The following is a 13,133-nucleotide window of genomic DNA, read 5'->3' on the forward strand; positions in this document are numbered from 1 at the left end:
GGGACCCCCATGAGGTTTGAAGGATGGAGGGCAGATGTTTGCCTCGCCAACAAGCATGTCAGGGAGAAAGTAAGCTAGGATTTTCTCCTCTGACATGTGTGTTTTGTATCTGCAGGGAGATACATAAAATCTCCCATTTACAGGCTGAAATGGGCTCATGTGATTCTTCTGATTGTGTGCTTCAGTTCCTTAAACATACATGACTTTGCGGCAGAGTACATTGCATTTGCTAGGAGAATATTGCCCTAAACGGGTTTTCTGTGCTAACTGGTCCCAGATCTTGCCCAATATATTTTGTTGTTTTCGGTGGAGCACAAGATGGTGACCCCCATTCAAAGTATGGAAGCTGACTGGACTGTTAGGTGAATCTTGATTCAACGTTGGTGGTGGGATCGTGCTCTCCATCATGAGTCTGAGGCAAAAGCATAGCTTTTGTGTGCAAAGAGATGCCATGAAGCACACATAGCTCTGTTCTCCAAAGGAAGGGAAAGACCAGGGGACCTTAGGAGGAACAGCCAGGGGCTGCTGCCATTGTGCCTAAGCATCTGTTGCCTGAGATACGGACTTAACATCGTCCAATGGTAGGGCTGGCCCTGACAGATATGTAACTCAATTCATTATTCAATGTGTGGATTGCTGCTGTCATTTTCTGAGTCTCTGCACTCATACTCTGTTTTCCTGATGGCACCAAATTGCGAGGTGGAAGTGTGGTTTCACAATGTGATGAGGAATCTTGTGGAAAGTAGTTCTATACATTATAGCAGGAATGGGATCACATTTCTGTAAGGGGATGCAACTTTTACCTTGTCTATAAGTAAAAGTGGAAAAGAGTGAGTATTGCAGGAATATTCAAACAGGAAAATAGTGGTTTCGCACTGAACCTAGTGCTGCTATTTGCTCTGGTAAATCAAAGATTACTTGCAAAGATTTCCCTCATTTTCAGAGTTGTTGTCTCTCCCCACCCCCTTGTTCTGAATGTTTAGGCTGTCTCTTCAGTCAGTGAGCCCAAGATAGCATCCCCAGCACCACCAGCACAAGATCCTATGTTGTAGATGATGGAGACCTAAAGGAAGTAGCTTATGCAATCTGAAACCAAAATGAAATTGATGAGAAACAGAACATAAAATATGTGCAGGTAAGCAATTTATTCCCTGTTGTTTTATATGATGTATATTTCTATTTGTTAAGAATATGTATTATTCCAGCAAGCACTATTATGCTATGTTTCTGGAGAATGATTTAATTCCTAAATCCACTGTGTGACATTGGATAAGTTTCTGTCTCTCAGCATCAGTTACCCCATCTGTTAACTGGAATACTAAAAAGTTTTCATATTGTAGGTTTTGAGTAGAGTGGGCCTGTTTGGGAGGAGAACCACCACATTACAATATAAGGATTTTTATAAGGATTTTAGCTGTGCAGTCCCATAGATTTACTCCAATGGGGGAAGGGCTAGAGCATGTGCTTTTCATGCAGAAGGTTCCAGGTGCGATCCCTGGCCCTGCAGGTAGGATTGGAAAAGACCCCTACCGAAATCTCTGGAGAGCTGCTGCCAGTCAGAGTTGACAGTGCTGTGCTAGATGGATTTAATAGTCTGACTTATAAAGCAACTTCCTATCTACTCAGAAACGCATCCCATTGAATTCAATAAATGAATACAAATTATCAGCCTAAATAACTTCATATAGTATTTGTTAACAACACAAAACATCTCAGTGGTTTGCAACGTAGACCCTATGTTATTAATTTATTTACTTTCTTATAAAGCTATATAGCACCCTTCTAGTGAGTTTGCATCAGTTAATAAAATTCAGCAATTAAAAACAATACAATCAAATAATGTTAATAATAATGGTATGAAATATGAATTGCTTCTGCACAGACATCTGAAACTAGGCATGCTGTCTTAATGTGTGACAAACTTGTCTTAGGAATGTTCTTGAGGTTCCAATGCATGTTTCCATGATAGATTTGCTCCTGCGACATCACACAGGCAATTTAAAATGCCGCCTTCTAATCAGCTCTATTAGCTATTCCCTCTGAAGTGTGAGTCCCTTGCAAGTCTGTCAGAGCTCAGGTCTCTGTGAGCTCTCATGGCTCATCTTTGACTTATTAAGAACTTATTATTGCTCTGGGTTCTTCATTCCACTAAAACAGGTCTGCTGGTGCGCTGAGATTTGATGGCCCAAGATTTGCCACTGACTGCGGGTTTTAGATTCTGACATTTGGTAACCTGAATGCAAGCTGACTGAGAAATTAATTTAGGTGCTTTCATTAAAATGCACATGTTTTAAAAAGACACGTAAAGTCAGAGCTTTAGGTTATAAAATGGATAACATAATAAAAGGCTTGTGTGATCAAAGATGACCGAGACACATTTTGTGTTGCGTTGGTCAAAAACAAGGTCAAAATAATGAGTCACTCTCCAATAATTTATATAACAGTTTACAAAAGTGCATCCTTCTTCACATTCATGAGAGCATTAATTTTTTCATTAACCTAGCTGTGCCAATTGCTTCCTATCAGCTCTCATAGAGTGAGTAGCAACTGCTGCGGGATGATTAGCCAAATGGCAGGCTGCCTCCTATTTGCCTCACTTCCCTTCAAACCGCTCCCATTGTAACCACTGTACTTGCTTCCCATCAGCTGCTGCTGTGGCGACTCTGCTGTTGTCTTTAGTCCGAGGAATGGTGTGTTGCCCTTTTACCAGCTATGTGTGGTCAGAGGGCAACTCACCTGGAGACTGAGCAAAGATAGCCTGGGCTTCCCTGCATTTCTTATTTTTTTCTTTGCTGCAGCTCAGCACAATAAGAGAAAGGGTAGATTGGAAAGCTTTGGGGCTCGGGAAGAGTAGGTTGTCTCACACTCTTTCTTTCGTGTGAAGTGCTTGCCCAATCTGGGGCCACACACACCAGTTGTATGGTTCCCAGGGAGAGATTGCAAAATGCAGTACAGTGGTACCTCAGGTTACATACGTTTCAGATTACTGACTCCGCTAACCCAGAAATAGTACCTCAGGTTAAGAACTTTGCTTCAGGATGAAAACAGAAATTGTGCTCTGGCGGTGCGGCAGCAGCGGGAGGCCCCATTAGCTAAAGTGGTGCTTCAGGTTAAGAACAGTTTCAGGTTAAGAATGGACTTCTGGAATGAATTGAGTTCTTAACCCGAGGTACCACTGTACAGCCCATGGAGATCTTATGTGATGTGGTACTTAGGCTCATCAAATTTACTTGTATTCCTGTTTTCTGGACCAGAAGGGGTAGAAATGTGACCTAGAAATTCTTATAACATTTTTTCTTTCTTTCCCTTGGAAATTCAGCAAGCCTTAAAGCTTTCTGTGGCATCTGCTGGCTCCAAAATTCCAATAAAGTGGTGCCCCGCAAGACGAATGCCTCGCAAGACGAAAAACTCGCTAGACAAAAGGGTTTTCCGTTTTTTGAGCTGCTTCGCAAGACGAATTTCCCTATGGGCTTGCTTCGCAAGACGAAAACGTCTTGCAAGTTTGTTTCCTTTTTCTTAAAACCGTTAATACTGTACAGTTGCGACTTGACTTCGAGGAGCAACTCATAGCAAGTGGTGTGGTAGCCTTTTTTTGAGGTTTTTGAAGACTTTGGTGATTTTTGAAGCTTTTCCAAAACTTTTTTTGCAGCCATTTGGTAAGTCAAACTTTTAAAACTTTTTTGGGGGGTTTTGGATTTTGGGTTGGGGTGTTTGGAATTCAAGGACTTGGTGTTGGGGAGGGGGTTGCAAGAATCTGGAAGCTTGTGTGGTTTTTTCCTGCATTTTTATGATTTTCTGTGACCATTGGGCCACTCTGCTGTTTTTTTTAAAAAATTATGGGTTTGAATTTTGAAATGCTCTTTACAGTATGTGTGACTTTAAAGAGCACTTAATAAACTCTTGTTGTACCAAATTTGGCTTTGTTTGGACTTTTTTTGACCATAGGAACGCATTAATTGAATTTCAATGCATTCCTATGGGATTTCGTGCTTCGCAAGACGAAAAATTCGCTAGACGAAAAAACTCGCTGAATGAATTAATTTCGTCTTGCGAGGCACCACTGTAGTAGGCCAGAGCTATACTGAAGTGGTATCTAATAGAGGCTTATTATATTCTATGAACAGACACGAGGCAGAGGATCTTGCTTCCTTGCCAATTGAGCAGCATGTGTTGTATTATTGTGGAACCATCACCTGTAGCCCCTCGTTCTCCCTGTCCCCCAAATATTTCATTCAGAAACATGGTCTACTTCTAGTTTATATGTTTGAAATGACATTGCAGGATTCTACGGTGGATAAAGGTGCTGCAATGTTTCTGAGCAGATAGTAAAGCAGGTTGCCCCGGTATCATTAACAATCTCTTTCCTAAATTACTATGGTTTGCTTATTTTTGAGATGACTTCCTTCAAAGCAGCTGCGTGCATTAGCCAGTATTACTTACTATGCAAGATGTTTTTTGGACAGCAGTTCAACATTTAGACACTTCTGTGGTCCTCAAATCCCTTCTGTTTCAGAAGGGGCTTACCATCTATGTTCATGCATGGTTGGGGGGCAGGGGGAGAACTATTTAACTATTTCCCCCTTCCTTACTTTACCTAAGGAAAAACGCTTTGTGTGTATGTTGGAGGATGTTGAAATATGTCTATGTATGTAAAACTAAAATGTTTAGAAAATATCTGAGAAGGGGGTTCCTTTTTGCTATCCAGTGGATCTTACAGCATGTGGCCAGATATTATCATGCTTATACAGCCCAGTTCTCCTCTTTTATTAACAGTCTTCAGCGAGTTGCACAGAGTAGCTCTAGTCATGTGGAACTGTTTAGAAATGCAAGCAGTGACAATAGGAAATGTCAAGCTGTAATGGAATAAGTGCAGTAGAATTACAGGCAGCAAATGTTCATTAATAAATTAGAACCATGTTTTCTTTTTCTTCTAATTGCATTGGTCTCTGGCGGACAAGTGATTGTATTTTTCAAGTAACTTTTATCATTTACCTTTCATTTGTCTGAGGGTGTGAGGGGCAATGGAAGCACAAACCTATACCAAAACCCATTCTTTTAATAATGTGTTGCACATTTAATACTATTCCTGCTCAAATGTAGTTGGTTGGAAATGATAGCAGACATGAGACGCTTGTATAGCTACTTAAGGTGTGAACTCCGGGAACATCAGTGAAAAATGAGAAGTAGTTGTAGGAAATCATGACTGCAAGTAAACGCCACAACACATGCATCTTGAATATTAAAGTCTGCATGCACTCTGCAACAACCTTTATGCTGTGCAAGGCTATTCAGCTAAAAGGACAGATTTTGATACAGTATTGTGTTAGGAAGACTTAAGTCAGCATGGACAAATCTGTCTGTTTGGTTTCTCTCACCTTCTAATTCTTTCCAATTTTAAGTTTGCCACATTTGTGCATTGGCTTGCTTTTTAAAAAAAGTCCTTATGGAAATTCATCAGCAGTATAAATTCCAAATTCTCTTAATATACACCTGTTTGGATGCATTTTTTTGGGGGGGGGCAAATATACATAATTTGGCCACCTTTTCCCTTTAATATAATACATTTTGGTATGTTACCTTCCCACTATATATGCATTTTGATGCACACCTTTCCCTAGTACACATACGTATTTTTTGGCTGGAGAACTGCATCACAGAATTTGATGAAGCACAAATTTTGAAAGGTAGCTGTGTTTCAGTTTGCATATAGTTTCAGGATATGCCAGTTAGGTAGCTTCATATTAAAACGCAAACTAAGCAGAACTCCTTCCCCAGCGCTTAAGACACTTCTACACATTACAGTTGCTATATGAAACATCAGAGTTTCCTGAAAGTATGGACCTTATATGTGAATCTTTCAAGACCTTTGTATCTGGATCTGGGCACTCAGAGAATATTGGCGGTGTTTCCCACAACAATTGTAATGTGTAAATCTGCCCCTACTTACATTCTGCGTAAGTGTAAAGTTCTGTGGCGTAAGCTTCCCTAATAAAATTAGCTTGAACTTTGCAGAGGGTTTTCCTAGCACCACATAGAATGTTTGGCAACAGATGAGCCACCCTCCTTGTTAAATCTGCTTGTTTTTATTCAAAAGGAGTGCAAGCCCAGTTCTCTCTGCGGTAATATCTTTTGATTTTAACACTCTGCTGAGCTGCTGAAAAGGAACTGGCCACCCAGTTCTTCGAAGAAGCAGCTGTAGCCCTTCGACAGACCTCTCAATGGCCGGAGTGAAGCAGCACACGTTCTCATTTGTCTGCATAAAACATGGGTGGCCAAATATCTCTTGTTTTCTGGAGGTGGCAGCTATTGTCCCCTGCTCCAGCTTTGCAATCTGAAATGGTTTTGTTTGGCTTCCCATTTCTGCTGATTCAAATACATTTGGATAACAACAAGGATTTGCAAAGCAGCCCACAGGATAGTGACCTCTTACACAACCCCCTCCTTTCTGAGGCTGTTGTTATGGCTTGCATTGTCCCAACAGGGTCTGAAAGAGCTGGTCGCTGGATGCTTTCCTTTTTGTTCTTCGGCAAAGAATCACCATTTCATACCATATATTTATTGATGGAGCACAGTTGCCTGCTCCAGGGGTGTGTTTGTGTGTGTGTGTGTGTGAGAGAGAGAGAGAGAGGGAGAGAGAGAGAGAGGGAGAGAGAGAGAGAGAATATTAACACATGATATATGTGTTCTTAGACATATTGCACTTTGCTTTAAGGAAACACACTTTTGAAGAGTTTTAAAGAGAACCTTTTTTTTAAGGGAGCTTTGCAGGTACCAGGTGTTGCCTCTGCATGTAAAGATCCAGAAATGAGTTCTGCAATCTTTCATTTCACACAGCATCATGTTACCCACTCCCCTCCTCCATATAAATATCAATATCCAATGCCAATATCCACATGCCTTCCTAAATGTGTACAGATCGATTGGCTTATTGTACTTCCTAATTGAGAGGAATGTGAAGCAGGTTCACACCCTGGAGATTCCTCTGTAACCATTGCTGCTTCTGGATACCCAGAGGCTGAAGGCAGATATGGCTGGTTCGCTAGCAGTACCCATACCTTATGAATGCCCAGAATGCATTGCTGTAATGCACTCTGTAGTGGGACTGCCTTTTGACAAGTACTTGGAAACCTTAGGTGGTTCAGAAGGCAGCTGCCCAAGAACTACTTGGAGCTTGCAGAATTCAGAAATAACTTCAATATTAGCCCAATATCATTGGCTGCCAGTTGGCTTCCAGGTTTAATTCATGGTTACATCATGTTGCACAATCCCATCGGCATTCCAGGAAGTGCTGCTAAGTTCTGAAGTCTTTTTGCGTAAAGAGCCTTGCACTTCGCACAATTGTGACTGCACAGGGGGTGTTTAAAAATGTTTACAGGGCAAAAAAGATTCCTTGGCCACTCGTTCCATTGGGGAGGTCAGCACAGCCCCCCACCCCACCCCACAGAACATCACATAAATTATTCCACTACCTGCAAAAGAGTCAGGAATGAGCCATCTCTTGTGGGGAGGGACAAAGTGTTTCACAAAATAGTGGACTAGGCTCACTGCAGCATTAATACACACCTTCTTGAACACTCAGATCAACTACTGAAGCCCTGCTCCATGTCATCCTGCTTTTTGAGGTGTAATGGCAGGCAACACAGATCAGTTTGGGAATGGCACCATGGCTATGGAATTCTCTCCGGGTATGTGTAGATTTTGTTTAATTTAACAGGATTTATATACTGCTTGATCAAAAGCTCTAAGCAGTTAATATAAAACATACATTCACCTTGATTGCCTTCTGGAAACTACTGTGGTACCTCGGGTTAAGTACTTAATTCGTTCCGGAGGTCTGTTCTTAACCTGAAACTGTTCTTAACCTGAAGCACCACTTTAGCTAATGGGGCCTCCTGCTGCCGCTGTGCCGCCAGAGCACAATTTCTGTTCTCATCCTGAAGCAAAGTTCTTAACCCGAGGTACTATTCCCGGGTTAGCGGAGCCTGTAACCTGAAGCGTATGTAACCTGAAGCGTATGTAACCCGAGGTACCACTGTGCTGCAAACTTATTTATATTAGATGGACTGGGTATCTCATTTGCTGTTGCCCAAAGTGCTGTGTTGTTTATGGTGTGTTGCATTTCCTGTTGTTTTTATCATTCTTTTTAGGTGTCTTGGTGGCTTTTCCAGCAGGAATTAGGGATGCAAATTATTTTACTAGCAAAATAATTAAAATGAGATCTCTGTGCTGTTTGTTGGCATGTTTAGCTGTCATCATAGGCCATATCCTCTTTTCCTAGTGGCCAGCTTTCTCTTTCTCTCATGAAACCCTCCTTATAAGTCTGAAGGGTGTTGAGAGATTGTTATCTCAGGCTAACTGAATATGTAAACATTTCTTCCCAGGTGCAACTACAGTGACTTGTAGAGGTGAGGTTATGAGGAAGCATTTGATTGACTGGTCAGTTTGTATTTCTGCGTTTATGCTCCTGTTTTCCTTTGCAGCTGTATTTCATGTGGACATATTGATAGTGTCAATATTTAGAAGGACCCGATAAATCTTTGGAACATAATCAATAAGGTGCAAAGCAGATGCACCCACAGACCTTGAAACTGCTGAGTTGTTCTGAGGTGTAAGAGAACCAGATTATTGCAGGTTTGAAATGTATGTTTACCTTGCCAAAATTATGCTTTGCTGATAATGTTCAACTTTCTGCCTTGAATGTTTGTTGTTGAAGGTACAGGTGTTTTGATATTTTGCAAACTTTTAGGCACATCAGCATATTTTACACATTAGTTCATTTGTGTTCAGTGCAATATGTGAAACATGCAGGAGAAAATAGAAGGCTGCAGATAATTTTGTGTCTGTGTTGGTCACTCATGGATTCATTGATTATTTAATGGAGGATTTATGCTCTGAGAACACAAGAATAGTCTGTTGAATCAGGACAGTGGCATGTCTAGTCCAGCATCCTGTTCTCACAGTGGCCACCCAGATGCCTGTGAAATCTAAAGGCCGAATAAAGCTTTAGTCATCAATACAGTGTGTCACAATTTTCAAAATCACAAGAGATGTCTTGCATGAAAGGGCAGAAGTATTATAAAACCTAGATATTTTGGTCTGAAAGGTTTAAAATGCCACGGGAATGCACTTGTGTAAATATACCATGGCTGTTGATGCAAGTGCAGTAACATAAATTTTAAAGATGAGCAGGCAGCAAATATATTGAAAGAAATGGCAGATTTAGGGATGGTTCACGTTTTAAAAAATCAAATCTTAACCTTAAATTCTGTGTCTTGTGAGTGTATAAACTGCAGTGACAAGTCTATACGCAATTACAAAGAAAGTAGGCAGCGAAAACATTATTTAGAATTATTTCTGTTGTGGGTAACATACATTTACAAGAGGCAGGTCCTGCCTATATATGCCACTTTGTGTTTAGACCATTAAGACATGGAATGAGGTTGATTGCAAGCAAGACTGCAGATCACTATTACCTCAACCTACCTCGCGTTTGAGCAAATGAAATTTCCAGTTGTTTGGGATGGTGTGATAGCATAGAAGCTTGTCCATGAGCATTCTTGTTACTCAGGAAACAAATATTGTAATGTTTGCAACTTCTGTAAGACAAGGGCTCCCCCCTCCCCTTTGTCTGGAATTAAAGCCTTTTAAGTGGTTTGTGGATTAGGCAGTACATTTGCACCAAACTCTGACCTGGTCTGCATCAGAACAAGGTGAGAACAAAGTAGAATGTTCTGTGCCACTTCAGTCTGCAGGTGAAAGATTACATTTCTAAATGGTCCCCTAGCTTAAAATAAAAAATAGCCTTCCTGCAACCAGAAACCAGCAAGGAACAGCCTGGGGTAGAACTTGCTGATGGACTAGTTTTATTTTGTTTTTACTTGCAAGATTGTTCAAAATGGTATATCCCACCTGCAGCCTGTAGTGGTACAATGTACTCTACCAACTTTTCCTAATGCATGCACGGATCAGGGTCCTGTGTCTGCTGCTGAGATGGCACGATGGTGTTTTGATTTGTTTTGAATCCTCTTCTGGTGCAAATATGCTGAATAGTGCCTTTCTGCTTGGTTGGAAATAGAAAGGGCTTCATAGTCTTAAACCTCATGTTTCTCTGTGCCCTTACAATTTAATTCTGATGCAACAGCCTCCCCACCCTCTTCTTGTAGGCTCGCTCATGTGACAACTTGCTTAAAACCCATTACTGTTGATTATTTTGTTGCTATTGTTTTTCCTCCCACTGTTTTTGTGAGTCATTTCCATGTACATGTATAACTCTGCAGTGAAGCCACATGGGGTGTTTTTTCAGGAACTGGGTGTATTTACTGAGCACATGTGCACCAAGCTCAGCCCATTCAGGCCTCTGTTTTCTCACACAAAGGTGAACACAGAGCATGTAATGGTAGCATACACTTTTTGCATTATCACTGGGGGTGTCCTCTGCAACATTCTCCTCATCCCTTGGGATCATGGTAAGTTCTTGTAAAGGTATAACCTGTGCATCATCACTCATATGGTTCTGAGTTTATTAACCCCATAGCAAAAGGAATCTTTAGACTCTGTTGTATTCTGGCTTACTGAGTAAGCTACCTTCCCCATGTCATGTGACACAACTTTACTGCGTAGTTGTACTTTACTACATAACTATGTTTCGTTCATTAACTTAGTTCTAGGCAGTGTTAGAAACTCAGATATATAAGCTAGGCGCCAAATGGCTCCTTAAACCAGGGTTACATTCGCCAAAATGAAATGCCTAGTTGGCCATTTTGGGGCCAGACAGTTCGAAAATCGTATTTTTCAATACAGTCATACCTCGCATTGCGAACGTGATCCGTGCGGGAGGCATGTTTGCAACCCGCAACGTTCGCAGCCTGAAGCACCACGTTTGCACATGCATGTGATGTCATTTTGCGATTCTGCACATGCACGAGCACTGAAAAGCGGAACTAACACGTTCCAGTACTTCGGGGTTCGGCACGGTCCGCAACCCGAAAATGCGCAACCCGCAGTGTTCGTAACCCGAGGTATGACTGTATGAATTTTTGGTTGCTGAAATTCATTGGATGGAATTCTACAGAATGTGTTGCTACTCTGTGAAAACAGTCAATATCCAAGGAATGCACCTCCAGATGGTGGAGACATCAGATGCCACCTTGGTGCCCAGGTGAATTTCGAACGCTGGTGCTGGGCCACTACCCATCAAAATCTGGGAATTCCATCACTCTGTATCTGTTTAATACAGCCCTCCAGACCTTTCTTTCCAACTCTTGTGACTCTCCCATACCATGTACCCCTCTCTCTTCGGGCCATACCTCTCGCCTTTTTTTGAGTGTTTTTATCTATCTGGTTTGTATCCTTTAACTGTGATGATTTCTCTTGCTTGACTGCATGCATGCTGGGGAGGGGTGTTTGTGTAGAAACCTCTGTGTGGTTGGATGTAGCTTATGGTACAAGATGTACAAGTCTCACATCCATTGCCTCTGGTCCTGCTCACCATCCCACTTCTGACACCACGGGGATGCGGGCGGCGCTGTGGTCTAAACCACTGAGCGTCTTGAGCTTGCCGATCAGAAGGTCAGCGGTTCGAATCCCCGTGACGTGGTGAGCTCCCGTTGCTCTGTCCCAGCTTCTGCCAACCTAGCAGTTCAAAAGCATGCCAGTGCAAGTAGATAAATAGGTACCACTGTGGCGGGAAGGTAAATTGTGTTTCCGTGCGCTCTGGTTTCTGTCACGGTGTTCCGTTGTGCCAGAAGCGGTTTAGTCATTCTGGCCACATGACCTGGAAAGCTGTCTGTGGACAAACGCTGGCTCCCTTAGCCTGAAAGCGAGATGAGCGCCACTCCCATAGTCGCCTTTGACTGGACTTAACCGTTCAGGGGTCCTTTTCTTTTACCTTTTCTTACCGCCATGGGCATGCAGTCCCCAGAAGATTGCTCACAGGGGAATGTAGCTCTCAAGCTACCCTAGATCTGAACCAACAGGGACTGATCTCTTTCACGAGAGAGGGAGAGATATGGGCTGTCTTTGTTTCAGACCTAATCTTAAACAAAGATGGTATCTGATTAAGAACACTGGGACTAAGACTATGTACCCTTTAGCAATGGGTTAGTAATATCAAGTACAGCCATCTCATATGAATTGTTGTCCTTATTACACTGATGCTAAATGAAAGGTGGCTTACTAGTGCAGTTTTATTAGGACACATGATTGCATAACTTTTTGCTTCATTTATCCAGCACGAGTTTAGATGGTAGAAATTTTGCTCAAGGAAATTAAGGGTGGTTTTGTTGTTGTTTTTTACATGAAGTATAGTAGGAGCCTGCTCAGGATATCTTAACTTATTTTGGAGATAATATTTGTCTAGGCTGCTTTTCTTTTTATAACATCAAAATAATGTCCAGTGTAAGCAAAACGCAAAACCAAAACCAGCTCATAAATTCACAGGATTATCTCAAAAATGGAGAGGGATGCTATTTATGAAACAAGTTTTTTTTGTTTTTCTTATTTGCTTATTTGGATGATGGGCCTATTTTTGGCAGATAGGAGGAAACCTTCGGGGCTGGGAAGACTTTGGCATATATTCTTTTTCAAAATGCGTGAGAAAAGTGTGGGAATGTTGCTCACCACCTCACACATTGTCACAAACTACACTGAGTAGTTCTAAGCTTACCTGATATTTTAGGAGTAGCAATTTCCACAGAGCTTTCAATCCTCCTTTCTTACTGAACATCAAACCCCCCTCTCCCCTGCCCCAACTCCCCTCCCTGACATTTTGTACCACCAAAAAGGGTGTTTTGACCTGATTCTAAACTTTCTCCATAGGTAAACAGATACCCATATCCGGGTGTTTTACAGTAACTGCTGATGTGTTTTTGAAATGTGCTATGTGACTGACCTTGATACCGCACAGTCTATCCTGGGCCAGTGTGTTTACTGAACAGGATGACTAATGCAAAAAGTTACATCATAAGTGATGACAAAACAAATGCAATGGAAAGACTTGTATCTTTCTGAGATGTTTTGCTCGCATCATTAAAAATCAGCAGGTAAATGTTGGTGGCCATGTGTATAGATGGATGCACATTCCTAGTTGACACCAGGGCAGCCACATGCACACAAACTCCCTTTTGTGCAGCTGC

At 41.7% G+C, this 13,133-nt stretch overlaps 1 protein-coding gene across 15 annotated transcripts in view; it reads left to right on the forward strand.

Moving 5' to 3' along the window:
- Positions 1 to 13,133, forward strand: part of LOC310767168 (uncharacterized protein) — a 393,524-nt gene that overhangs the window by 199,162 nt on the left and 181,229 nt on the right. For 11 of the 15 annotated variants that reach the window (XR_014550646.1, XR_014550647.1, XR_014550648.1 and 8 more), the window contains one exon: positions 984 to 1,135. The exons of the other annotated variants lie outside the window; for them this stretch is intronic. The gene's annotated coding sequence lies outside the window, so the exon portion shown is untranslated. The remainder of the gene's footprint in view (positions 1 to 983; positions 1,136 to 13,133) is intronic. 15 annotated transcript variants of the gene reach the window in all.

This window comes from Podarcis filfolensis, assembly GCF_964270895.1.
Source record: "Podarcis filfolensis genome assembly, chromosome: 7".
In the NCBI taxonomy this organism is placed as follows: Eukaryota; Metazoa; Chordata; class Lepidosauria; order Squamata; family Lacertidae; genus Podarcis; species Podarcis filfolensis.